This window comes from Bactrocera neohumeralis, chromosome 3 (genome assembly GCF_024586455.1).
Source record: "Bactrocera neohumeralis isolate Rockhampton chromosome 3, APGP_CSIRO_Bneo_wtdbg2-racon-allhic-juicebox.fasta_v2, whole genome shotgun sequence".
Taxonomy (NCBI): domain Eukaryota; kingdom Metazoa; phylum Arthropoda; class Insecta; order Diptera; family Tephritidae; genus Bactrocera; species Bactrocera neohumeralis.
Window position 1 is genome coordinate 5,920,754 of NC_065920.1, and position 27,791 is coordinate 5,948,544.

Consider the following 27,791-nt stretch of genomic DNA (forward strand, 5'->3'; position numbering starts at 1 on the left):
TTATATTTTTTCAATTTTTTTAATTCTTTTATATTTTTTCAATTTTTATACATATATATTTTTATATACATATATTTTTTAATATTTTCATTTTTTTTTATTTTTTATTTTTTTTTTTTTAATTGTTTTTTTTTTTTTTTTTTTTTTTTTTTTTTTATTTTTTTTTTTTTTTTTTTTTTTATATTTTTTTTTTTTTTTTTTTTTTAATTTTTTTTTTTTTTTTTTTTTTTTTTTTTTTATTTTTTTTTTTTTTAATTGTTTTTTTTTTTTTAATTGTTTTTATATTTGTTAAATTTTTCTTAACTAACTTGTGTAACAATATTTAATATTTGCAAAGCAACATTTTCATTGTTATTGAACACTGTGGTCTGGTGTACATTCTCGCGCACAATCCGTATATCTGTTTACGTACATATGAATATGAATATTCAATGTTTGTTTGGCTGTGTACACAAATTCACTTTTATTATATTCTTGTGTATTATACATGACGTACGTAAATGAACCTTTTTGGCGGAGCGAAGCTAAGCGAGCGACCTCTTATGCGGCTGCACGCCTAACCTTGCCTAACAGCACATTTCCTACTCGACGCGCAGTTAACGCGAGCAACGTGCTCGCTCGCTCGATCGATTTTCATGTAAGTCAAATAACTACAAACAGCTGACTGACTACACTTACTACGACCGACGAGTGTTTGGGTGGTTGGTTGGTTGGCTGTTTGACTGGCTGTTAAGCGAAAGTGTATCAAAAGGGGTTAAGCAAGTAAAAAATCGATGCGTCGCGTCAGCAATTGGAATGGGGGGCATGGTCGTTATTTGCTTTATATTGTTTCGAAGAGCAGTTAATGGGCCAGCGAACGAACGGAGGGGTGCTAGCGGCGCTGGCTGGTCTGCTGACTGGGTCGATAGTGTCGACGAGTACGAGACGAGCTGTATACGTGCGCGCCCATATTAACTGGCAGTGGCTGTGTGACCGTGTTACCGTGGTTGGCTGTTGCTCGACGTCGCTTACTGCATTCGCCTTCAAATGGCAGCGGCGTGCTGTTGTTGTGTGGCCCGGTTGCTGGTTGGTGCTGTTGCTCAAATAGCAGTCGCAGCACTTTATTGGTCGTTGCCGTGCGAGCATAGCAGAAATGAATTTCGAAAATTTTGTGTTGGTCGAATCCTACATCCCGAATAATAGGCGCACAGCACGCTGCGAAAGTGTTTGCATTGTTACAGTTGGATGAATGTTCTTATTGGCTGTCAGCGCCAGTGTTGCAGTTCGCTGGTGGCTGCCTGGCTAGCTGGCTGGCTGTTTACCGCTGCTGCTGCTGTAGAGCTCTGGCTTTGGTTTCGGTGTTCCTATTTTCTGTTGCTGCTTTTGCTTTTGCCGCTCTGTTGGTGTATTGTTGTGTCATCGCCGGCGTAGCTGTGTGTGTGCGGCTGCTATCGCCCAGCGCCTGCTGTTTCGCAGCCATTCTTTGCTTTATTATTGTTTTGCCTTTTGCTGCTGCGGTACTACAGTTCATATCGAATACAATTGTTTTCGCACACATGCACATATACATGCGGTGCCAGCTGCTGTGCGTTTGGTTGGCTGTTCTTGCGTTTTTCTGCTATTGTTGTTTTCCCTCTTTAAAATGAAAACGACAATGGCAGCTCACTTGACACCGTCCTCACACCAACGTCGCGGGGATTATGATTTTTGCCTTCGGCAGCGTCTGCGCCCGTTTTGATTGCCGGTAACAGTCAACAATCAACTATCGATTACACCGTACTTTTATGCAGCGCTGAGGGAATTATGTTTGCATGTACATATGTATGTATGTTTGTATGCATGTATTTGCAGAGTGTTTGTGTGCTTTTGTGCCTTAGTATTTTGTTGGTTGGCTGCTGACGCGGTTGGCTATCAGCCGAGGGAATATCATTCATTGACCAACCAAAATTGTTCGATAGGAGACATAAGTGGCCACTTCGAAATTTGTATCAAATGAATGTGTGTACATACATACATATGTACATATGTAGTATATTTATTTATCCTTAAATGTGCTTATAGTAAGTAAATAGGCATTTTATGCTATTTATAATTAAGAACTAAGCTTTAAGAGGTTACATGAATTTGCTCGGGTAAAAAACATTTTTTAAACAATTTTTTTCTCATATAAAAATTAAATATTTTATTAAAATTTTTTATTGTTACAAACACACACTATTAACAAAGAAATTCTGAAATTTCTTTAAGAATTGTATCTCAAAAACCTGTGTAAAATTTCATGAAAATTGGTTGAGTATTTCTCGAGAAATCTTACCAACCTACTTCAAAAACACAGCTGAGAAAAACGCGACGGCGCTCTTATTTAGACCGAGCGACCCTCAAGTCAGTAAAAATCGGGTGATTTTTTAAGCGCTTGCGTTTCTAAAAAAAAAACGCATAAAAAAAATATCGGTTCTTTTTTGAAACGTTAAAACATTTACTTTTTGAGAACTTTAAATGTTGACGATGGAAAAAAATTCGGAAAGTCCAATTTTGGGCAACTTTTTACATTTCGAAAGCCCGAAAAATGTTGTCTTCCAAAAATAGTTGCTGGTTATTTTTTTTTTTAGCCCCACAAAAAATAGTCAAATATATATCTTGGTAACTTATATAAGAAATATAAAATGAAGAAGAATCGCGAGCTGTGTCGCGTTGTGGCAGATCGTTCGGCTTCAGTTCTTGAATTGTATTTCATACGGTTTTACACCAAGATCTTTGTAAAATCTTCCATGTGGTCGAATAACACAAACCCAATCAAACGACGAATCGACATTTCACGGTCTTCAGCCACACTCTCAGAAACAGACGCAATATTCTCTTCTGTACGCATTCGTGTGGTTGGTTTAATGTCCAATAAAGTAAACTGAGTGCGAAACTTGGTCAAAATCGCATTAATTGTTTGCTCACTTGGTCGATTATGTAGACCATAAATCGGACACTGATTTTTGGTAATAAAATTCAATGATTTGCAAGCGTTGCTCGTTAGTAAGTCTATTCATGATGAAATGTCAAAGCATACTGAGCATCTTTCTCTTTGACACCATGTCTGAAATCCCACGTGAGCTGTCAAATACTAATGCATGAAAATCTCAAAAAAATCACCCGGGATCAACTTGAAAATTTAAGACATTTATTCTAGAGATGTTGTAGAATTTAATAAAACAATAGAAAAAATCGATTTTTTAAAATCCGTAAATCCATGTAACCTTAAGTTTGCCAAAAGTTTGTTACACTCAGTGGGAAACGTCGCAGGCCCTACGTGCTTATGTCTGTCTGTATGTTTATACGTGTAGTAGTCCTTCAGCTTTTTAGATATCGCGTATTTTGCAGTGCTCCTATTTCCCCCTAAGGAGTTGTTCATTTGCTGGAGCCGCCCACACGAACTGATATATGAAAATCGGGCCCCTCTATGGAATACTTTTTTATTTGACAGAATTCTGCACAATTTGGTTTTGTTGCCCTGGATATAAGATCGATTTGGGATCTATTTATGCTCACAATTCATGAAAGTATCGATGATCTTGCAAGATTTACTCTCGTTTTTTTAATCTTTAATTTCATTTTAAATTACAAAAATCAAAAACATGAAATAAATAATACATACATACATAAGTATATTTATAATGTCACATTTGTTTTGAAACATGAGGACACATTGAAGTAAACAAAGATACAAATGTCGATAATATGTGTTATATCTCCAAACACGCCTTTTATGAGCTTTTTCTTTACAATTTCTTAGTTAACAATCTCTTTTAAAGAACCAGTACTGATCTGGTATAATGGGACGGTCCCATCAATCTTGATATACATACATATGTATATCTTCCATCACTTTTGGATTCTGGTTCAGTGGCGGATTCAGAGTAGAATTTTGGGGGGGAACTATATAATTTTGTATTTGCAACTCAATATCTTTTTCTTCGCGGAGTGTAACTTATGATGGAAATAATGTATAACTTTTATTTTTGGAGGAGGAACTCTACGTAGTTCTCCCCTCCCCGTGGATCCGCGCCTGTTCTGATGGAACCGCTTTCTCCATAATTTCTTAAATTATCCGAAAAATTATACAGTTAATTCCGTATATAGTCTATTTTCGTTTATGTTCGGTAAAGAGCTTGAGGGTGTGGATCACGTGATGAGCGAAAAAGGGGGCGCAGAACGCTAATCAAAACAAGTTAATTTTTTTCTGAATAATAATTAATCAAACTATCATGAAAACCAGACGCTTTAAAAATTTTCATGAACTAATTCATAATTTCGACTATAACCGCGTGGGCGGCGACTGCGCCAATAAAGAAGAATTCGTAATCTGGACACTTGAAACCATAACAATTTGCTAAGATCGCCAGCGCATCAAATAAAATATATTTTATACAGAGTTGTGTTATTATTCAAGGCAGCGCTACAATCTTCGAACAAATGGTTCAGAGCGGACCACTAAAGCACATAGTTTTAGCATATATGTATGTACATATATATTCTTTTTATAGCTATTAAGGCTTTGTGAAATGCAGTAGTGAGGGGTATCATAGCTTCGATGGAGCAGAAATTAGCGTTTTGGCTTGCTTTTGTACATTCTCTTATGCGATATATATTTTTAAGGATCAGTACACATCAGCTTTCCGCCTTTACATATATTGTATATTATTTCTCTTAAATAGGATTTTTTAAATACCTTATAGTTTTTTCTCCTCATAAATATGTAAGGGACAAGACTGCAACACATCAGTTCTAATTACAGACATACATATGTACATACTAATATATGTATGCGAAGCTAATCAGTTGCAGTGGTAAGTTGTATTGAAACTAAAAGTTGTCTAAAGGAAATTACAATAATAATGCATAATATTGATAAAGATTGTTTTAGGTCCAAATATGTGTATACATACATACATATGTATATTTTTATATACTTACTTATGTATATCAACAACCGCTAAATATAAATTTTATTATAAGTTTTCCTCCAGCTAGTCCTCATAAAAATTATGCTCAAAATTATAACAACTAAATAAATTCATTTTCTTTTAGCTTTCAATTCAAATGAGCGCATTAATACAACAATGAATCCAATGGCCGCATCTGAAAGTAATGAAAATTGCAACGTTTTGATTGGAGATTTAATCGTACTTTTGCAATAGGTCATGCCACTTGATATTGCCCCCACAGCACTCGAACCAACTCCAGCCGCTGTAGGTAGCTACGGCATTCCATAAAGTATTTGACCGAGCGAGCGTCCACTTGGCAGCATGGCTGTGCGTTGCTGTGGCACGGGCGGTGGATTCGATTCGGTCGTCGTGATTGCGATGTGCTTTTTTTTGCAGCAACATTAAAGCCAATGTGTATGTAACGAGTGAGTACCTACTACAACTACTAGTACTTACCTTCATGCAAGCCCGTTTATCGAGGGTGGAGTCCAAGCACCGTTGATTGGCCTGCCAACTCTGTTGCAATGTTGTGCCATTGGTAGATAATTTTATAGGCATTTTGAGCCTATAAACGAAAACCGGAAATAAACGAGCGAACAAATGAATTAATATTCGTTCTCAAGTACGAATGTTGTTGGCGCGCTTACAACTACAAAGGAGGCAATTGAATCGAATATATGTATAGTAGTATCTCATCGACCTGGAGAAAAGCTGTGATTACCCTGGTTGAACATTTTTAAGGTGGGTGCATTATGGTAAAAAGTATTTAGCATGTACCTAAATATGTAGATATTTATATTATTTATATATGTACATACATATGTATATATTTGCAAACCATACTTGCGAGTGAGAAAAGACATTGTTTTCAATATTTATACAAAGTTTTCCACGAATTTTGTAACACCCAAAAGGAAACTATGTAGATCCTATAAAATAGATATATGGATGTACATATACATATATATGTACATACATACATATATGTATATGTATGTATGTATGTATGTATGTATATGTACATACATAAATATATATAAATTATCAGCACGACGAGCTGAGTCGGTTTAGCAATATTCGTCAGTCTATCCGTCTGTATATACGCGAGCTAGGCTCCCAGCTTTTGAGATCTCGACCTGAAATTTTGCTCACGTCCTTTTCTCCTCAAGAAACTGTTCACTTGTCGGAATCACCGATATCGGACCACTATACCATGCAGCAGTCATAAAATCTAAGCGATCGGAATCAGGTATTTGTATGGAAAGCTTTTTAATTTGACATTATATTTCAGATTTGACACGAATTATTTTCTGAGACAACGTCGCAATCTCCGGAGAAATGGTTCAGATTGAATCAGTACAGCATATAGTTGTCATACAAACTGAACGATCGAAATCAAATCGTATGGAAAACTTTTTCATTTGACGAGGTAGGCATGTTTATCAAATTTAGCATAGAACTCGCAGAAAAAATCAACTTGTGAGGAATCCTTTGTCTGTCCGGAAACTATGAATAATAAACCTATAAATCGATTGGAACGTCTTTTATAACTATAGTGTGGATTAAAGAAAGAAGCATAAAAGACGGCGTAATCAATGTCTTTAAGTACTCAGTACTTACTTCTAGGTAGTGTTTCATCTAATACACTTTACTCTTTATTTCATTTTAAAATAAAATAAAAATAAATAATAAATATTATATATAATATACATACATATATAAAATCAGCTCGTCAGGCTAGAACTATAACCTCATAATTATTTCCCTAAAGCCATAAAGAGTTACTCAAAAAGTATTTAAAATAGTTTATTAAAATTTTCCATTTAAAATTATACCCAAAAGTTGCTCCAAACATTAAATTATACACACATCATATTCCATTTTAAATATCTGCTGGATTAAACATGTGCTTACATATACACAACTGAATCTACATTTCTGAATTTACGTTTCTATGTAAGAATGTATAATGCTTGCAACCACTTTAATCTGGCCTCTTTTATATCTTTACAGGCTTTAGCTTCCACCCTCCAGCAGTCAACAGCCATCAGCTGTTTCCAAGCGGCCATTCTACAAATGTTTACAAATCCATGAGATACTCATTACGCCACAAATACACACACACACAAAACAAAGCAGGTACGATGTAATGTCATTATAGATTCATGTTTGTAAGTTGTCATATAAACATACAAAAAGTATCTACAACGCCTAACGCCTGTATCCCATTTCAGCTACACGATTTCCTGGTCGCCCGCTTTTCCATACACAAATCGAAATTGCTGCATCGCGACAGCGCAACATAGCGACAATAACAACAAAAATTAAAGAGAATAAACATCAGCAAGCAAAGCAGCAGTCGCAAGCAGCAGTCGCAAGCAACGCCACACAACACGCTCCATATCCAGGTTGGCGCAGAGTTGCCATTAGCGGAACATTCATATCTAAATAGTCTCGTGAAATACTTGCCTGTGTGCAGAGGAAGTTTTATAATGCTAGACGACAATAATTTATTTAATTAACAATAATTTATTTAATTAACAATAATTTATTTAATTAACAATAACTTCGACAATAATTTACTTAATTAACTATAATTTTTTTTAATTAACAATGGTTTAATTAACAAAAAATTAGCTAACAATAATTTAATTTAATTAATTAACAATGGTTTATTTAATTAATCATGATTTATTTAAGGAACAATTTATTTAATTAACCATTATTTTTTTAATTAACAATAATTTATTTAATTAATTTATTTAATTAACAAAATTAATTCCAACCATTAAAAAATTACAATTATAAATTTACTCCTAAATTACTTCAATATTTAAAACTATTTAACATAATAATTTCAATACTTAAATTTGTAAAAAAGAAAATATTTGTAAAATTATTTCAAATAAAATTGCTTAATATTTGTTTTTTACTATAAAATTTTGCTATTTAATGATACTCTTCATAGAGAGGCTATTTTTTATTAATTTTTAATTTTGAAGCACATTGGTCACCCTGTGCCGTCGCGTGGCCGCAAACATTTGAGGTGTTGTATCTCGGCGCGCGTCATTTACCAGGTACCCAGAATCGCTAGATGGTGTCTGCCGACTCGACAAATTGTTGGTAGGGCAACGTGCTGGCCGGTCACATGCTGATGTAAACAAAGCGGCGTGCAACAACAATGCGCGTTGGTTGAAGTGTGCCAAATAGTGGTGGTGCTGTCAATTGCACGCTTGAAAGGCCGTGAGTTAAAACGGTGCGGCAGTGTGTATACAATGGCTGCTCAGGGTGTGCCGCATGACATTGGTGTGAGCGAGCACAATAGTGATTGCGTGTGCAGGGAAATTTATTTGCGCCTGAAAGTATGCAAGCAGGCAATTGTGAATGAGTTACAAATTATATGGGGACTATTTAACGCGGTTTAATTTACGTTTTGGTTTTGTGCGAAGATATGTACATATGAAGTGTTAGCAAATATTAAATATTAAAATATAATATATATAATATATTAAACGTTCTCTGTATTAAATAATAATAATTGAAGGAAATGAATATGTTGATATATAATCAGCAGTCCTCTGTCATACTTGCACGTTTTCATTTGGCCACAATACCTACTTACGTTTCTCCAACAAAAATCCTTGACCTTTTAAAGGGTGTACCAACATGAAATGAAATGAAAACACACAAATTTGCTCAAAATGAGTTCTGTTTTTATTTTATTATGCAGATAAAATTTTATGCCATTTATGATTTGAATAAATTGTCGCTGGAATGGGCACCACGGCTCCGTTTGCTCATCTCCACCCGTTTACGCCAATTTTCGATGACCCAGTGCAGCATTTTGTCTGGATTTTCGGCTATAGTACGCGGAATGTTGTCCTCGAGCTTCTTGATCGTCGCTGGTTGATTGTCGCACACCTTTGATTTAACATACGCTCAGAGAAAATAATCTAGAGACATTAAGGGGTTACATGGGATTTCTCGGGTAAAGAACAGCCTTTTTTTTTAAATTGAAATATTTTATTAGAATTTTTTATTGTTGCAAAAACACACAATATTAACAAAGAAATTCTTAAATTTTTGAAAAAAATATTTTATAGATACGCCCGCGTTGGCAGGATAACTCCTTACAAGATCATCTAAAGTGAAAAAATACTTGTTTTAGTTAAAGCCTTAACTTAGAACTTGGACAAAGGAAAAAAAAAATAAATATTGGAGTTTTGGCAGACAAAAAGATGAAATTTTCAGTGAAAATGTTGCAAAATTTTTTTTTCAAATAGTTGTAATCGAAAAAAATTCCTCGGCCAAGTCTTTAAGAATTGTATCTCAAAGACCTGTGTAAAATTTCATTAAGATCGGTTGAGTAGTTCTCGAGAAATCTTGCCAACCGACTTCAAAGCACAGTTCGAGAAAAACGCGTCTAAAGAAGGCGCTAGCCTAGCTAGCCTCCAGCGCACAAGTTCTCAAGGCTGTATTAGAAATTAATAAAACAATAAAAAAATTAGATTTTTGAAACCTGTAAACCCATGTAACCCCTTAAATTGCATGACCTTGGTAGCTCGTTTTATTGGCTCCCTGTAAATCGACCCGCTCTAATGTATGTATATGCAATGAAATATATAATAAAATGATAATATTAAAAATTTGTTTTGACGGGGTCCTAATACTGGATACTGCCTTGAAGGGATATTTTCTTCTCCGCATATAGTTTTATTTAAAACAAAAAATTCGCAAACAGTTTTAGTTTTGGGCTCACCCTAAATTGTGTATAACATAAGAAAATTTATAAAAATGTAGCCTTTCAATGTGGAAAATCTGTTTTGGCGACATAATAGTGACAGTTTACGCAGTTCAGTGTTAATAACATCATTTTTCTTACTCAAGCAATTTTCGACCGGCGATTTGGGCGTGGAAAAAATATGCCTTCCCTATTCCTTATTCTTTAGAACTCAGTTTGTTGAAAGCGCAATTTTTTAACTTAAAAAAGTGTTTAAAATTTTTAATATTTTCAGCATTTTTTTTGTTGTATCTAATGTTTTAGTTGTTGTTGCACAACTGTCACAGCCACTTCAGCGACATTTTATTTCGTCTCTTCGTGGTTTTTATTTTCGTATTTTTTTATTTTTAGCATTTGCTTTTTTTGTTGTAGAAATATTTGAATTTTTGAGAATGTTTTATGTTTTTGAAAATTAGTAGCGGTATGCGCGGCATTTTTAATTTATGTGCGTTCGCTTAATAGTTTGGGCTTAACATTTAGCGTTGACGTGGGGAAGCGCTTGAATTAGTCGAGAAATTCATGGCAATTCTTTCTGGCTTTTTTGATTTTTTCGCTTTTGTAGAATGAAGAAAGAAATTAGCAGACATGTAGCTATGCTAGATGCAGACAGATGTATGTGTGTGTACGTTTGTATAATAAAACACATGTTCGAAATTATTTCGTCACCGGCTAAAAGGCTCTCGTACAACTGTTTCACAAATTAAGCTTTCTTCAGCAGATGTCGCTTTCGCAGAAAAGTTTTCATTTAAAAATTTTTTCTCTGCTCGCAAGCGCAATTTTAAAATTTTGCTTTACTGCGAAAACATATTTGTTTATTGTGAAAGATAGACATACAAACATTGACAGTTGATAAGGCGAGTCTCTTTGAAAGGCACCCCATGGTATTCAGAAGACATTTATTTTAGTGTGGTGGTTTAGTTGTGACTACTAACGAGTTATTAAATATAGATATATGGTGTAAAGGAATTACTTGCATCTGCCGAGTTGCTCGGGCCGTAGGCATGCTCTAAACTTTTTTACAGTCTCCATAGTTCCACAAATAGTTAGTCGATCGCATTGGAATACCGATTTCTCGGATATGCGAAACCGTTCTTTGTGTGAAAACTTGAGACAAGTAGGAACCCTCTTCAATACTTTGGTTTTTTTAGCATCATCTTGAGGCCCCAAACGCGACTCGTTATTTAGACTCGTCTGTACTCAGTATCTTTTCTTACTTCCTCTGTCAAATTTTGTCAAATTACCTTAAAAGTGATTTTTCGTACACACGATGGTTTGATATTGCCGCCTGAGACCCGACCAACCTTCGCTCGTTTAAGGGGTTACATATGTATGTACATATGTAGGTTTACGGGTTTCAAAAAATCGAAATTCTACAACCTACAGAATATTGCCCTAAATTTTCAAGTTGATCCGAGATATAGTTTCGAAGATACAGCCTTGAGAACTTATGCGCTCGAGGTTAACTAGGCTAAGTATCAAACCTTTAAACGTGTTTTTCTCGAAACTGTGTTTTGAAGTCGGTTGGCAAGATTTCTCGAGAACTATTCAACCGATCTTTATGAAACATTACACAGATCTTTGAGATTCTATGCTTAAAAACATGGATGAAACATTTTTTTCGATAAAAACTATTTGAAAAAAAATGTCGCGTAATTTTAGCTGAAGTTTTCATTTTTTTTTTTGTAAAAAGGTTTACTAAAAATTCAATTTTCGGTTTTTTTACTTCGTCCAAGTTCTAAGTTAAGGTTTTAACTAAAACACGTACTTTTTCACTTTGGATGATCCTGTAAGGAGTTATCCTGCCAATGCAGGCACACCTTTTTCCGAGGAATGGCATCGACTTGGCCGAGTTTAAAATATTTTTTCCAAAAATTTCAGAATTTTTTTATTAATAGTGCATACAATGAAAAATTCTAATAAAATATTTAATTTTTTATTTGAGAAAAAATTTTCGAAAAGGGCTGTTTTTTATACGAGGAAACCCATGTAACCCCTCAAGTTTTTGCCTTTGGCGTAGTAGAGAACTACAAACAGATTTCCCTTGAATAGATGAAAATTACTAGATTCAAAAGAGGCAAATTGAATCAATTGCGAGTTTAACGACTTATATATTTGAAAGCTTCCAAAGTCCGGTACACAGAGAGCTCCAAATTTTTCTCTTTCTAGTACCCTGTAGATTTAAGATCTAAATGGATCGGTGAGGATTTTGTAACCTTATAAAAAAACTGCGCACTTGAGAGCCCATTACTAGTAATATACATAAAATTTAACATACAGGGATACATGTTATACCACTGTTCTGCCCCAAAATCCTACAGTGTTTATCTACTTAGTCAAACATGGACCTTGACAGCGATGTAAACTTGCTCTTTGCAACCCCAAAGATATAAAAATTAATAATGCTTTTAAAATTATATAACTTCCAAACTATGAATAACAGAATCCTCAAGAACTTAAGCTTTCTACAACTTCCATTTTTTTTTTACTGATTTGAACTAGTGTTCTTTTGTTCCCGCGATAGTTGAGCTCTCGTAACAAGAACGGACACGGATTTTTAACCCTCTCATTTTGTAGCTACTACAATTTTTATGCATTCAACATCTCATCTCATAAAGAAAATTGGAAAACTAGAGTTTAAAACGGCAGCACTTGCTGATTCCTCTGTGAGCTCATTCACTCTGATACCAAAACCCAGATATGAAGTTAAAAGGAAGGATTAAAAATACTACTGGAGGAGATCGGAGCCAAATATTCTTATCGATAAGGCTTTAATGGGAATTAGCTTATTTAAGAAGACGAATTTTAAAGAACTCTAGCAAAGTAATGGAATGAGCCCAAAGGGGAAACCAGAAGAAAAACGTCCAAAGTCAACAGTTTCGGGGAAAAAATGGGACACTTCAACGCCCAGAGCGAAGTCTGCGCTTGGTTCCGCAAATTAGAAAAAAGAGAATGTGAGAGATCAACAGGGTAAAATATATATATATATATATATAGTATATTTATATATATGTACATACATAGAAGGCATATGTAGTAGTGCTCTAATTCTTACATATATTCACACATACTTATGCAAATATTAATCCTCGCCGGAATTTTTCAATAGCCATTCCCTGCCTCCGTCTTATTAAGATTTTCCATTGATTGTGCGTATTATGGGAAATTTTTTTTTAAATTTCAAAAATTGAAATTCCCAACTTAATTTATAACTTGGCACATTTTTGATATGATTTTTTTTAATTTTTTTTTTTTTCATTTTGGAATTTTATGTTGAATGTTTAGATTTTTATGCGCGTTTTGATGAGCAAATTAAATTGTAAGAGAAATGGCTACGTGTGATAATGGGCCATTTGTTCGACATAAATTTGTGAGGGTGGCTCACATGTGCGACTGCAGGCATATGGGCGGCCGCCGTCACACTTGCCGCTGAGAACGGATGTTCGTTTTATACACACATACACACTAGATTCATGCATACATACATATATACACTTGTAGATTTTTTATTGCCGATATAATTCTTAGACTGCACACATACATACATACATACATACACACACACTCACAAACGTTAATATTGGCTGCGCTCAATGGTTGTGTTGCGCTTGCCGCGGCGTGTGATTGCCGTGTGATGTGTTGCTTTGAGGTCAGATGGCGGAAAATTTATGCCCGCCACAGACTTGTCGCCGAACGTGTGACTATTTAACATATTCATAAAAACATACACACATACATATGTACATAAGTATATGCATATACGAGCAGTGGTAGGAACAGTAGTGGGTGGGAGCAATCTAAAACTAGGGGATGTTACCGAATTAATTGTGCATATCTTTGCATGAGCGACTCTGTGTGTCGGTGTTAGTGTTCGCTTGTCACCTGACAATGAATTGGGCGTGTTAATTTCAACAAATGACAATGTCACAATTACAACAAAAACAATTAATTTGTGAATTATCCATTTCAAATTTAAAATTTTTAATGGCTGAAATTTAATAAAAAAATTTTAAATTGTTTATTCCGAAATATTTTTAAATTTTATTAGGTTATGGTAGTTATTTATAGATTTAATTTAGAAATGATTTGAAATTTTTTTATAAAATTGAAATTTGTCGGAAATTAGATTTTTTATTAAGGGTTTATATATCTTTTTTTTTATAAATTTCGTCATTCGAGTTTGCCATTATTATTAAAAAGAGATAGCCCATTTAGATTTGAAAAAGTAGATTTAGAAAAAAAACTAAAAAAACGATATTCAGGTGTTAAAGATTTTGATAAGAAAAATTTCATGAAAAATGCATTGACAAAAAAAAATCATGAGAAAGGTTGATGGGAAAACAAAATATTGATGAAAAAAAAATTATTTAAAAAAATATTAAAAAATGAAGTTCATTAGAATAGTTGACTAAGAACCAAAACCTTGATAAAAAAATGAAACTCACGAAAAAGGTTGATGAAAAACCAAAATTTTTATGAAAAAATTTTTAAAAATAATTTTGAAAAATATGAAATTCATTAAAAAGGTTGATGAAAAATAAAAATATTGATGAAAAAATTATAAAAACTAATTAAAAAAATATGAAAAAATGTAATTTATGAAAAAGATTGTTGAAAAATCAAAATGTTGATGAAAAAAATTATAAAAACTAATTAAAAAATATGAAAAAAATAAATTCAAGAAAAAGGTTGACGAAAAATCAAAATGTTGATGAATAAAAATATTATATAAAAAGTTACTAAAAATAAATTGATGGGAAAGGTTGATAAAAATCAAAATATTGATGAAAAAAAATTATAAAAACTAATTTAAAAAAATTTTAAAAACTAAAATAAATTTAAAAAAATTATGTATATACATACATATTTAAAAATTATGAAGAAAATGCTGCTGATATCAAGAAGTGGTTTGAAGAGTATTATCCGTTCTCAGAACCAGACGAAGCAATCACTTGTAAGCGGTTTGCTAAATTCCAGCATGGCAATATAAAAATATTTAAGAAATATGTAGAATATATCGTTCACGATATTCAAAACTTTGAGTACGAGACCGAAAGCTCTGTAAAAAGTTGCGATTGAGCATACAAACGACAGGAAAAGGAACTGAAAATGAACGTGTTGAGCTATCCAAACATAAGAATCCAAACTTTTAACTTGGTAAGGAAATATGGCCGAAAAGTGGAGCCATCGCGTCTCTCTGTAGAAAATTCAGGAGACATCAGAATGGATGCGATTAATAGCTTCAAAGCTTGTCAAGGCGCCACAGGCAACTGAACCAATGAAGATATTCGATGAGACTGCGGCTTATTTTAAAAATTAATTAATTAATTAAGAATGATTCTTTTTACCAACTTTTCAGCCTGCCTGTTTTCATATTTCCTCGGAAAGAAATTTATCATTTTAAGATAAAGAAAGTTTCAGAAATAATGTAAACTTCTTTTTAAAATAAAATTTATTACAGCTGTAAAACAAAAAGCACAGATTCGTTCTGGATGCTGTAGCAGGTTAAACTTCTACTTATCCAGAATAGACCCCGACATATCAAATATGTGTCCTGCTCTTGCCTGGAATTGCTCTTTGCATGACCCACCAACCTCACTCATTTGACACCCCTCTCCCCTTGGTTCGACCCCGTCGAAATAGCACGTTTCTTGGGCCTTCAGTTGGATGACGTCAACGAAAACTTAGCTAATCCATCATAACCATCCTAACGGGGATTAGGAATCCGTTACAACAACAACAACAACAAAACAACTTTTGTTCAATGTGAAGCCTCATCGGTTCCTCAGAGAGTGACAATTTGGGGTTGCTGATATTTCTACTATATTATATTTTCCATCATACATATGTACATAGTTGAAATGCTTCTCTTTTGAATATATTTTGAATTTGTCGATCTGAAATTTTTTAATTTTTTTTGACTTTGAAAAATGCTCTTCCGCATGCTTTTACGTAAATGACCATAAATTGCGAATTTGCTAATTTTTACATAATTTCCATCACACACCTACATATATGTAAGTAAATATAGTTGTATGCATGTAAAATATATAAATAATTCCGCTTAAGAAATTGGAGCAAAAAAGTTACTGCGCAGTAATTATAATTATTCATGGCATAAATTGAAATGTGAGTTCGTCAATGAACCGATTAAGGTTTCGCCCAAAAAATGCACCTGCCGAAGCGCAGAAGAGTGACCGGAAAATGGCACTTATAAAAAAATACAAATTAATGCATACATTAAAAATATTTAAACGGTCACTTAGATGCGCCTCGCTGCAGGAATGTGGCTGCAACCACCACTACTTTGTATGTGTGTATATGAGGAAATGTGGCTCCATTGCATGAAATTTGCATAAAAATTTATCACAGCAATAATTTGACCAAAAAAGGCAGCCCAAATAAATAAAACAAAACCAAACACCCGGCACTCGGCACCCGGCACCCGAAAGAGCGAAAAAACAAAAATATGCGTGAACCCAAGCATTTATGCGCCAGATCAGCGAAAAGGAGTCCGCGAAGGATGTTGCAATAGCAGATTGATGCAGTTGCCGAAGTGGTTTTTAATTAAAACCATAAACAATTTTAATACGGACCGAGTGGCGACGCACGCAGCTTGCGCCAACAGCCGGCTGGCCGGCCGATTTGCCGTTTCTGGGCTGTCTGAAAATTCGGTTGCCGCCGCGCATGAATGATGCGTGAATGAGTCAATGAGCTTGACTCGGGTCACGATTGTATATTAAATGGCGCGCAGGCGCGTCATTGGTTTGCCCAAATTTTGCACATTTTTCGCATCTTTTATTTTTGCTTTTATTTTTTTTTTGTTTTTAATTTGTATTGGTAAGCCTGCTACTTGCCGTTGCATGCAGCTTGAGGCGATCGTCATAAATTGCATTTATTACGTGGCGGCTGCCAAGTGGAATTGCTCGCAAATATACTTATCTACATATATGTATGTAAGTGTGAATATGCATGAGTTTTTTGCCGAAACAGGAAGAATTAAGCAACTGAGGAATTCGGAAAAATTAAAATAAAAAAAGACAAGAAGAAACGTAAATTCGATTGCATTGTGAATAATACCCTTCACAGGTGCATTTCTTATGGCATAAAAGTAAAAAAAAATATTTTTGGCTTGATTTTTACTGGGCAGCTTGTATAGGAGCTATATGCTATAGTAATCCGATCTGAACAATATGTTTAGAGATTATGGTGTTGGCTTCGACAATAAGCTGTGTCAAATTTCTATCTCGCCAAATAAGAAAGTTTCCCATACATGGACCTGATTTTCGATCGGTCAGTTGGTATGGCAGCTATATGTTATAGTGGCTCGATATCAGTGATTCCAACAAATGAGCAGCTTCTTAGGAAGAAAATGACCTGTGCTAAATTTCAGATCGATATATCAAAAACTGAGGGATTAGTTCGCATATATACAGACGGATGGACAAACGGACATTCCTAAATCAACTCAGCTCATCACGCTGACCAATTATATATTATATTTTATAAGGTCTCCGACGTTTCCTTTTGGGTGTTACATACTACAACGAGTCGATTTTTGCGTGAAATTTTCTACAGATCATTCTGAACAGCTTTGCTTAAGAGACTATGTGTTTAAAACCGGTTCGGAGTCAGCGATTTTTAGGATCCATTTTAAAAAATCTGAATAATCGGTTGTATGGGAGATATGTGATATAGTTGTCCGATCTGATCGAATATGACAAATGCTCAATAGAATATCAAAAAGCACCTATGAATTAAATTGCATGCGGATATCTCAAAAACCGACGAACAAAATTTAATGATCCCTAAAGAACTTCGCTTCAAGGGGTTACATGGGCTTACGGGTTTTCAAAAATCAAATTTTTTATTGCCTTATTAAAGTCTACAACACCTCTAGAATATTGTACTAAATTTTAAAGTTGATTCGAGTAATAGTTTCGCAGATACAGACTTGAGAACTTGTGCCCTCGAGACTTGCTAGGCTAAGTGCGCCGTCCTTAAACACGTTTTTCTCGAAACTGTGTTTTTGTTGGCAAGATTTCTCGAGAACTACTCAACCGATCTTCATGAAATTTTACACAGGACTTTGAGATACAATTCTTAAAGACTGAGACGAAGAATTTTTTTTCGATTACAACAAAAAAAATAATTTCAATTTTCAGTCTTTTTTCCTTTTGTTCAAGTTCGAAGTTGAAGTTTTAACTAAAACATGTATTTTTCACTTTAGATGACCTTGAAAGGAGCGCCTCTTTTTTAAGAGAGGTTACCGGGAATGGCGTCGCAATGGCCAACGTTAAAATATTTCTTTTTTTCTCCAAAAATTTGAGTATTCTTTTGTTAATAGTGTATGTTTGTAACCAATAAAAAATTCTAATAAAATATTTAATTTTTTATATGAGAAAAAAATAGCTAAAAAATACTGTTTTTTACCCGAGTACACCCATAAAATTCGCTGAAAACCGATGTTAGACCCATATTCACTCAGACAAAGTTCTTCAGTGTGATCCATAGAACATATCCCGCATACGCGGTTTTCCGTTTCATTTGGCTCCCTGTAATTCGACCCGCTCTAGTTACACACTTTGTGTTCAGGGCATAAAAACTTGAAAAAATGAGAAAAAATTAAGCCCACACCCTTGCAGCTAAGCATGCCCGAAAAATCGAAAAATAAATAAACGCAACCGCATACAGTAGCCGCCAAATTAAGTGCAGTGGCAGCAACAAATCGCCCCAACGGCTGTCAAAGCTACCCTATAAATTCGCTCTTCAGTGGCATTTGCATGCCGCCAATATTCATTTTTTTCACCACATGCACTACAATACTCGTTCAAAACGCCGCGCTGCTTGTCGTTGGCAACCCATATGCGCGCGCTTTTTGCACTTGCAACATGCTGAAGATGATGGCGAATTCGTGGCTGGCAAACTGTTTGCGCCAAAAGCCATTTTCATCATTTGCGCTTAATCATACAAAACATCTGTATGCCACAAGCGCGTATTGGCACCCTCGGCAACGTATGTGGCAGCAGTGAACTTACCCTTATCTACTGACACTTGCCGCCTTTGCGATCACCTGTTTTTTGTTTGGTTTTTGCGGGCGTGTTTAATTGAAATGTATCCCACGGTTGCGCAGGCGCTTTTCAACATAACTCTTGTTACGCCAATGCACAAAAAACCTGCAAGCAAGCGCACTTGCAACACACACGCATTTATTTGTACATCTGTTTTGGGTAGAATGCGAGCGCGCTGCATTTCCGTGTTCCCCTTTGGGCAGCGCATCATTAAACGCACCAAATTGATATGCGCATGCGCTTTGAGCTTGTTTCGCTGCGGGCTTACGTGGTGCGGTCGCGGTGGCAGCCGCGGCCTGACTTTTGGTATACTTGTGTGTTGTAGTTGTAAGTTGTAAGTGCTGCCGAGTTGCAGTTGCACTTGCTGTCACAATCGACAAATGCGCGTATTTAGCAATGCACTCGCATGTACAGTACATAAGTTATATGCATACTTCGGCTGATATACTGTTAAACTTGGCCACATAGGTGCATAAATAACTGCTGCAACTTCTACCAACTGCCGACTGCTTGGCATTTTTGATCAATTACCGCATCGCTTACAGCTGACAAGTTGTATTGGTGTATGTTTGTGCATGTGATTGTATCGCAAGGATAATCGATTATTAAATTTTTGCTAATAATTTCTTTTTTTTCCGGTAATAAAACTGAATTATGGCAGTCCAAATGAGATAAGGCATATTTATGATGGAATTTGCTCTAATTTGTGGCTTGGCTTGCCTGCAGTCAAAAAAATATGTATGTAATTAGAATTTCCTTCCAGAAAATGAAATAGTTCAGAAAGAAGAGGTTTTGTATAAATTTCATATTAAAATATTCACTAAATTATCTTTGACTTAAAAAAAAATTATACACATAATAGTTTTTAGAGGTATAGAATTTCCTAGAGGGATAGCTGTCAAATCATCTGTCAAATCAGCTGTCAAAATAAACTAATGTGCCTGACATTTCGGCATTTTAAGCGTATTTTTGACGTGTCCTAGATAATATCATTAGCAAAATAGTCAAAATTTATGAACGTTATCACTGAGATAGAGAAAAAGAAATAGGCACCGAGTTGGGAAATAAGAAAATTTGGGGCAATCTATCAAACAACTACTGATTATTAATTTTTAATGTTTTGGATTGTTAACATGACTACCAAATTAATAACAGCAATACACCATCTTTAGGACTATTTTCCATTTAAGTGAAGAAGAGGGCGAGCAATTACACCAAGACCTTCATATGATGTAGCGCACGCCATCAAGGCTTACTATAGTTGGAGTATTTAGAAAAGCTGCCTTCAGCTTTAGTAAGAAAATCAAATAAAAGATCGTTTTTTTTAAATCAAAAATTAGAAAATTTGGGATTGCCTTTAAACAAGTTTTTTTCATATTAAACTCGAAGAGGGTGCACCCTTACCACAATTTCATCGGCTTGGAAGCAAATTGGTTGTCCGATGTCCTTTTGCACTACAACGCTGGAATCTGCAGTGAGCTTGGCAGGTTCTGACTGGCTCTATTGCCCGGCTTTGCCACACAGAAATTGAAATACTTCTCTCGGCAGTCATACCTTTGGAAAACTCAGCAAAGTGGCTGCAATTGATATTAATCAACTTTCTAATTTTATGGTAAGCTCAAAACGCTTCGTTGTTCTATGAGTCTTTAAAGGGTTAAATGGGTTTCCTCAGGTAAAAAACAGTATTTTTTTCAAAATTTTTTTCTCATATAAAAATGAAATATTTATAAGATTTCTTTATTTTTTACAAACATAATCTTTTAACAAAGAAATTTTGAATTTTTGAAAAAAAAAAAAATTAAACTCGGCCATTGCGACGCCATTTCCGGTGACCCCTCGGAAAAAAGATGTGGCCGCGTTGGCAGGATAACTCCTTACAAAATCATCTAAAGTGAAAAAAGACGTGTTTGAGTTAAAACCTTAACTTAAAATTTGAACGAAGGGGAAAAAACAGTAAATTGGATTTTTGACAGACATTTTTTCAAAAAAATGAAAATTTCAGTCAAAATTTCGTGACATTTTTTTGCCAAATAGTTGTAATCGAAAAAAATTCTTCGTTCAAGTCTTTAAGAATTTTATCTCAAAGATCTGTGTAAAATTTCATGAAGATCGGTTGGATAGTTCTCGAGAAATCAAAGCCAACTGACTTCAAAAACATAGTTTCGAGAAAAACGCGTTTAAAGACGGCGCACTTAGTCTAACTAGCCTCGAGACACAAATTCTCAAGGCTGTATCTCCGAAACTATTACACGGATCAACTTGAAAATTTAGGAAAATATTCTAGAAGTGTTGTAGAAAAATTCTATTTTTTTTAAACCCGTACACCCATGTATCTCCTTAAGGAGTTTTTGGGTAGCTCAAGTGACAAATTTTATCCAAGTGAGATCCATTGATTTTGGATCAACCCTACGATCGATTCTAACGTATACAAATAGCTTATAAATTGGCTGATTAGTAATAAGAAATGAGGTAGAATTGCCTGAAAACAAAAATATAAATGCTTTTTGCAGAATCCTCGTCAAGATTGCTTTTGCCGAGGAAATATTTAAACTTTCGAAAACGATGTATGCTTCAGGAATGTCAGATTAAATTTATCCTTTTACCCAGTTTTTCGAAGTTAGCCTACGAAGTCGAAATATTTGACTTCGAAAATCGAAACCGCGCATGCTAAAATCGTCATGGTCGGATTTCCGAAAGAATAAAGATTAAGATTTGCCCGATTTTGAAGCCTCTTAACATCTGTCATACAATACATGACCGAAATTATTGTATGCCATTTAAATGAGAGGTGATGGGTCCTATCTCTACTTTATTTACTTTTTTCGTTATTTGCATAAGTAGTATATATGTACAAGTATGTATATAAGCTCAATTCTTAAATTCGAGTTCAAATATTTCGACTTTGGATGCCACATCTACATACTTGTCCCTCCAAAAAATTGGTTTGACCAATATCCAGCCAACAGTGTTATTCAGAGCTGACACATAGTATTTTCTACAACTATATAAGAATGAAGGTTAAGATCGCACTGATTCAATAGCAATAGCTGTCGGCAAAGGAATGCGCTGTAAAGAAAAAATATATTTTTTTATTTTCTACATCCACCTCCCTCATCAGCCTCATCAGCCTAACCTTGCTTCTGACACCGCGCATGTAAATCAGTTTTATAGCTCACCGCAAAAGTATTCATCATTGTCAACAAATCCACAGCAAAACATTCATTAAGCCATTTAAGTCTTTCAAATCCCATCGGGAATTATACACAAGAGAAAATATGAACTGAAATTTGATAAAAAAAAAAAGATTTAAATATACAACAAAAAACCGCGAAAGAATTGCAAAAAAACTTTCAAGCAAAATTTATGTTCACTTGACCTCGGGATCGCGCCCCGCTTGCCATGTAAATGGCCAATTACAGTGAACCAGGTTCAAAAAGCACATAAACAATTTGAGTGGAGCACACACAACCACACATTTTTATGGGTATATAACCAGCGCTCCCTCACGCAGCAATTGTTTGTTGCACAACTGACAGTGGCTCTTGCAAAAATATGATTTTATTATCAACGGCACATCATAATTTGTCACGAGAACGACGCTCGCTGACGACTGATGCAGACGGACCGCATGGTTGGACCGCTTGGTTGGTTGGTTGGCTAGCGCTGACCAACTGTTGGCGCGTCCTTCCCTGGACCGTCGTCGCTGAGACAACAGTGAGTTGTGGCTGTCGTGGGGCCAATTGGCTGTCCCCCTCGACTTTATTTATGCTGCGCTTTCTTCGCGTGTGCGCCGCAAAGGTGTTTGCCATCGTTTAAGGCAAGGTGTGCGCGAGTCTCCCCTTTTGCTTTTCAATAACGCAATTTACCAATACAAATGCCGGCATTTTCTTTTCGATTTCCTCTGGTGTGCACTTCTTTAATTTTTTTTGCATTGCTGTGTCGTTGTGACAATTTGCCAGGCGAAGGCAGTGAATTTATTTTGCTATGTGAAAATTTAAATCAAAATAATGACTGTTGACAAGCCCATAAATGTCGTGTAAAACAACAAAACACACACATACTTGCTTTGGTATGTATAATAGGGTGTTTAACAATAATGCTAAATTATTAAGTTGCGGTTGGAAATTTATTTGATCGCAATGCCTTTTATTGCGCTGCGTTGACTTTCGCCGGCATTTTTGCAGCTTTTTAAATGGCAATTTAATCCTCATAAATGTTGAAATGAATTAATGTACTTATGTTTTTGTACATTTAAACAAATCCAACAACAATAAGAAATTGACAGCGAAAAGTATTTACATACATGTATGTACGAGGGTAGTTCGACAAGTAACTTATTTTAACATGGCGCTATCCACTGTAGGAAGCGACACTTACTATGGCAGTATAAATAGGTCTCCCAGCAGGCTGCCGGCAAATATTCGGCCAAATTGTACTTAGAACAAGAGAAAACGTTAAAGTTAGTAAGGGAAATAGATCTTTTATGAAGATCTTTATCGTAAGTTTGCTCAGCCAGTTTGAGCGACCGCTGTATACAAAGATATCGCGTCAAATAACAAAGTTTCTCACACAAGGACTTGATTTTGATCGGCTGGTTTGTATGGCAGCTATACCTTATATCGGTCCGATATCGGCGGTGCCGACCAATAAGCAACTTCTTGGGAAGGAAGGAAACTAGGTATGAAAATTTTCAGAATGATATCTCGAAAACTGGTTCACGTATATAAAGACGAACAGACAGCCAGACGGACATGGCTAAATCGAATCAGCAGCTCCTCATATACAAATATACTTTAAAGGGTCTCACACTTCCATTTGGGTGTGACTCTCTGCATATTATTTTTAAATTGAAAGGCACAATTGCTGGGTAAATATTTGAGTCGAGTGAGAAGGTTATCGTTAACACTATAAAAACATATTTTTTGAAATCACTATTTTTTTTAATTATCTATTTTTATTTGTGCGCTAAGTACCTATCAGTACGTTCTTGTATTTAGATATGTATGTACGTATAGCTCATGTCAACAAGATGCTCGTGAGCAAGAAGATCGCTGCTGTTTGTTGTTGACGATATTTGTGCTGACAGCAATTATTAAACAGATGCCATCGTAAATTCAAACAATTATGCCATGGATTGAATGTTTTTGAGTTTTTATTTCTCATATATACTTATGTACAAAACGTACATTTGTGCATATTTTAAAAGAAGTATAAGCCAAAATTAAATTTTTTTAAATATAATTATAGTATAAAAGATATTAGTATCATAATATTATTTAGAGGAATCATAGTTCCGCATGCATCAAAGGGTTAAAAGAAACGATATACATATGTGGAGTAAGTATATAATCAAATTATTTCTTTATCATCAACTATCAACTAAGGGAAGCATAAAATTATTATAACCTTAGTTGAGGTTATTTTTGAATAAGTTTTTACCGCGGCTGCGTCTTACCATTCGAAGGGCAACTTTTTCGAGCATTTCGGCCGGAATAGCCCGAATTTCTTCGGAAATGTTGTCTTCCAAAGCTCCGTATAAAATATATACAGTGTCGGACAAAACTTATTGGACTAACTCGAGCCTCACACATATTCCGTCATAACTTTTTACATACTTAGATGCATTAGGAGAATAATTTTATGTATATAAATGACCAGCAAGACGAGCTGAGTTGATTTAACATTCGTCCCTCGATATGAATTTTTTCACACGACCTTTTCTTCCCAAGGAGCTCATTTGTCGGAACCGCCATTATCGGACCACTACATGTTATAGCTACCATACAAACAGATCGGAATGAAGTTTTTGTAAGGCATCTGTTGTATTTGTGATGAGGAATATAGCTTTGGTCCTACCGAAGTTAACGTTTTTTCACGTTTTTACTAAATTTGGTGTCAACCAGACGTCTTCGATTCGCCATTACTCTGCTCGCTATCTTCGCGCGGTGCTATAAACTTGGCGAGATGAATGCGGTACAAAAGAGTGAGCGGATGTTTCATTTAAGTGCTGTAATCGATTTTTTCAAAAATCTGTGAATGGCTAAAATGACAAATAGCTGTCGAAAATGAAAATACATACTTTTTATATGAATTTTAGAAACTCAAGGCCCAAAATAAAATATAATTGTTTATAGAAAACAAAAGATATGCGCTTAAGTCCAAATCAAGAGTTAGTAAAATTAAATTCCTCACGGAAAGTAGAGTTTCTTCACCAAAGAAATAGGTATAAAACAAAATACTCATGCGGTCGAGGCCATGTTAACGCAAAGTGCTGTCAGAATAATTGAAAAACATAGTTTGTTCGAATCGATGACAGTAGCTGTTAGGATTTCAAAATTATTACTTAAAATGACACTTTTTAATCGGTTTTCCTGGAAAATCAACTGGCAACCTAAAACATTAAAGAAATTCGACCAGAAGAGACATGCCAGTGCCAATGCATGAAGACACTAAAATCACGAATGAGATATGGATAGAACCAGTCGAACTTAATGTATGTATAGGTATCTGACTAAGTTCAAATAAATACATGGCTCGCCATTTATTGTATGTATATATCTTGGTACATATTGAATAACTTTGATATTAACTACCTTTTAGTTTAAAGATGTGCAAGGTTATCCTTAGCAGTAAGGCTGAGTGGAACGATTCTGCTCTCGAACTACTGATCAGGGATAGTACAATCAAATGGTAAACCGACGGCGCAGGAGTCGCAGCACGACGCACCAAACCTATGGAAAGTTTTCCGAGCATATTCCAAGCAACTATCGCAATGAACATATAGTTATACTCAAATGCCAAGTTGCTAATGGGTGGTTACAAAGTTAAAACGTTTAAATGTGTAATCAACCTCGCAAGGGACAAACCCAGGCTACCCGTCGCCTTCCAAATTGGCCATTGTAAGCTCAAGAAGGACTTATATAAGATGGGCTTGGCTTTTTGTGCGAATTGGCGGTTCTGCGATGAAAACTCCAGAGCATCTGCTAATTGACTGCACAGCAGTCTGTAAACGCAGGATAAAGGCCTCAAGTACATTGGAATTTATCAATATTTTGGTGCTAAGCGAGTCGTTGTGACTTAGGAGAGACCTTAGGGCGCGGTGCAATCCTCATTTATTTATCTAATGCAATCTAACCGTCGTCTGAATGGACAAAAACAATCCAGCTCTGAAAGTATTCGAGGCAGTACCCGTCGGGGGAAGCCGAGGAAGAGGAAGACCTCTACTCCGTTATAAAGACCAGAAGGAGAAGGACCTGGCATCGTTTGGAATCTCCAATTGGCGCCACCTTGTGAAAAGAAGAAACGACTGGCGCGCTGTTGTTAACTCGGAGTAAAGAAGAAGACGAATCCAACCGCTTGTTAAGACATGGAAATGGAATAAACTCAACCCTTCAAAACCGATCGCATTAGACATGAATAGGTCTTTTATACATATTTTTGCTGGTGCAATATTTGCGAATAATACATTATAAGTTTTTGTGCACTTTTTCTGATTGAGGTTATATTTCATTTCAATGAATATACATATGTATATGTATTTATGAGACTACGTCTTCTTTCTTGCCTACGATTTGCTTGCACCTTCATTTCAACAGCTACGAGGATATTTATAGTCTACTTCCACTGTTGAACCGGAAGCAATTTGTATGAATTACAGCGTATATCCCGCGAAATAAGCGAGCGCACATGGCCACCGGCGCACTTTGCGGTAAAAATTGAAGAAGCGCACATGGCATTGGGACAAATACGTATCTTCGACTAAATGTGTGTTTGTAAATTTGTGCATGTGTTTGTGTGTATAGACAAATTGTATGATTTGAGTTTGTATAAGAAAGTGCATATGCTTTATTGTTGTTGCTACACATACAAGTATTTGTGTATGTAAATATATACAAATATAGCCGCTACAGATATAGACATTGTTTTTTCTTGTTTTTTTTTTTTGTTAGCCGTAGCTCCTTTGAAATTATCACACGCTGAGATTTGCCGCGCCTGGCACTCGTGTCATTGACGTGCAACACTTGAAACATAAAAATTTTCAAAACAAAAACCCAAAAAAAAATGAAAACAAAAATGTTTGAAATGCTAAAAATAAAAAATTGAAAGAAAAATTAAAGAAAAAAGTAACGAAAGTTATAAATGAAAAGCAAAGACAAACACCAGCAAATTACGACTTGCACGCCATTTGTCTCTAAAATTAAAGATTTCCACTTGCAACACATTCGTTGTACTTTGTATGGATTTTTATGATTCACAAGGCAATCACGGCACAGGCAGGCGCTATATACACACACGTATTCCTGCATATATGTACATACTTATACAAACAAAGTAACAGAAATCAAGACCGCGCAGCACTAAGCATCGCCATATACGCGGGCCTCAAAGGCTATAAGCGACACCAGATCGCAATGACAAGTCGTCTGTGGCAACTTCCGATTTAATACATGCAACAAACACTTACATACACACATACATATGTATATATGTATATGCATATTGAGCAGAAAATCCGCTGGCAGTCGCGGTTTGTCGGGTGCTCAGGTCTTCAAGTATTCGAGCGTTCGAGTGTGATTGTCATCCGGATGGCGGATGGCGGATGTCGTTGATGAAATTATAAAATTTATGCTCTAAGTGTATACTATGTAGTTAATTATGTATCTGTTGCATGCACACATACACACATACGCGCATTGTATGTACTCGTGTGTGTTGGCGCTATTTTAGTGTTAGTTTTGATGTTGTCTGGCAATTAGATTTTTATGCTTTTGTTTATAGCGCGAAAGATAAACTATGAAGTCTTTGTTGAAATGTGGCAAACGCCAACATAATACCGAAATTTTAACAGTTCAAGGGCAACACATTGCAATAAATAGCAGCGCCACGAGTGAGTGAGAGTGTGTAAAGTCGAAAGACCGAAAGAAAGGTCAGTGAAATGCCAGCGCAGCGAAGAAATGTCGGAGATTTACAAAAAATTTATACATTTTTTAT

At 35.3% G+C, this 27,791-nt stretch overlaps 2 long non-coding RNA genes across 5 annotated transcripts in view; one reads left to right on the top strand and one right to left on the bottom strand.

Annotated features, from left to right (window-relative positions):
- Positions 1-7,675, top strand: part of LOC126753206 (uncharacterized) — a 123,540-nt gene extending 115,865 nt beyond the window's left edge. For 3 of the 4 annotated variants that reach the window (XR_007666099.1, XR_007666096.1, XR_007666098.1), the window contains exons 2-4: positions 5,056-5,693; positions 6,966-7,091; positions 7,187-7,675. This is a non-coding gene — a long non-coding RNA (uncharacterized LOC126753206). Of the gene's footprint in view, positions 1-3,780; positions 4,815-5,055; positions 5,694-6,965; positions 7,092-7,186 lie in introns of those variants that run through there. The other variant, XR_007666097.1, reaches the window with a different exon arrangement.
- Positions 7,676-7,873: 198 nt separating this feature from the next.
- LOC126753207 (uncharacterized) overlaps positions 7,874-27,791 on the bottom strand; it is a 123,162-nt gene continuing 103,244 nt past the window's right edge. The window contains exon 3 of the long non-coding RNA XR_007666100.1: positions 7,874-8,308. This is a non-coding gene — a long non-coding RNA (uncharacterized LOC126753207). The remainder of the gene's footprint in view (positions 8,309-27,791) is intronic.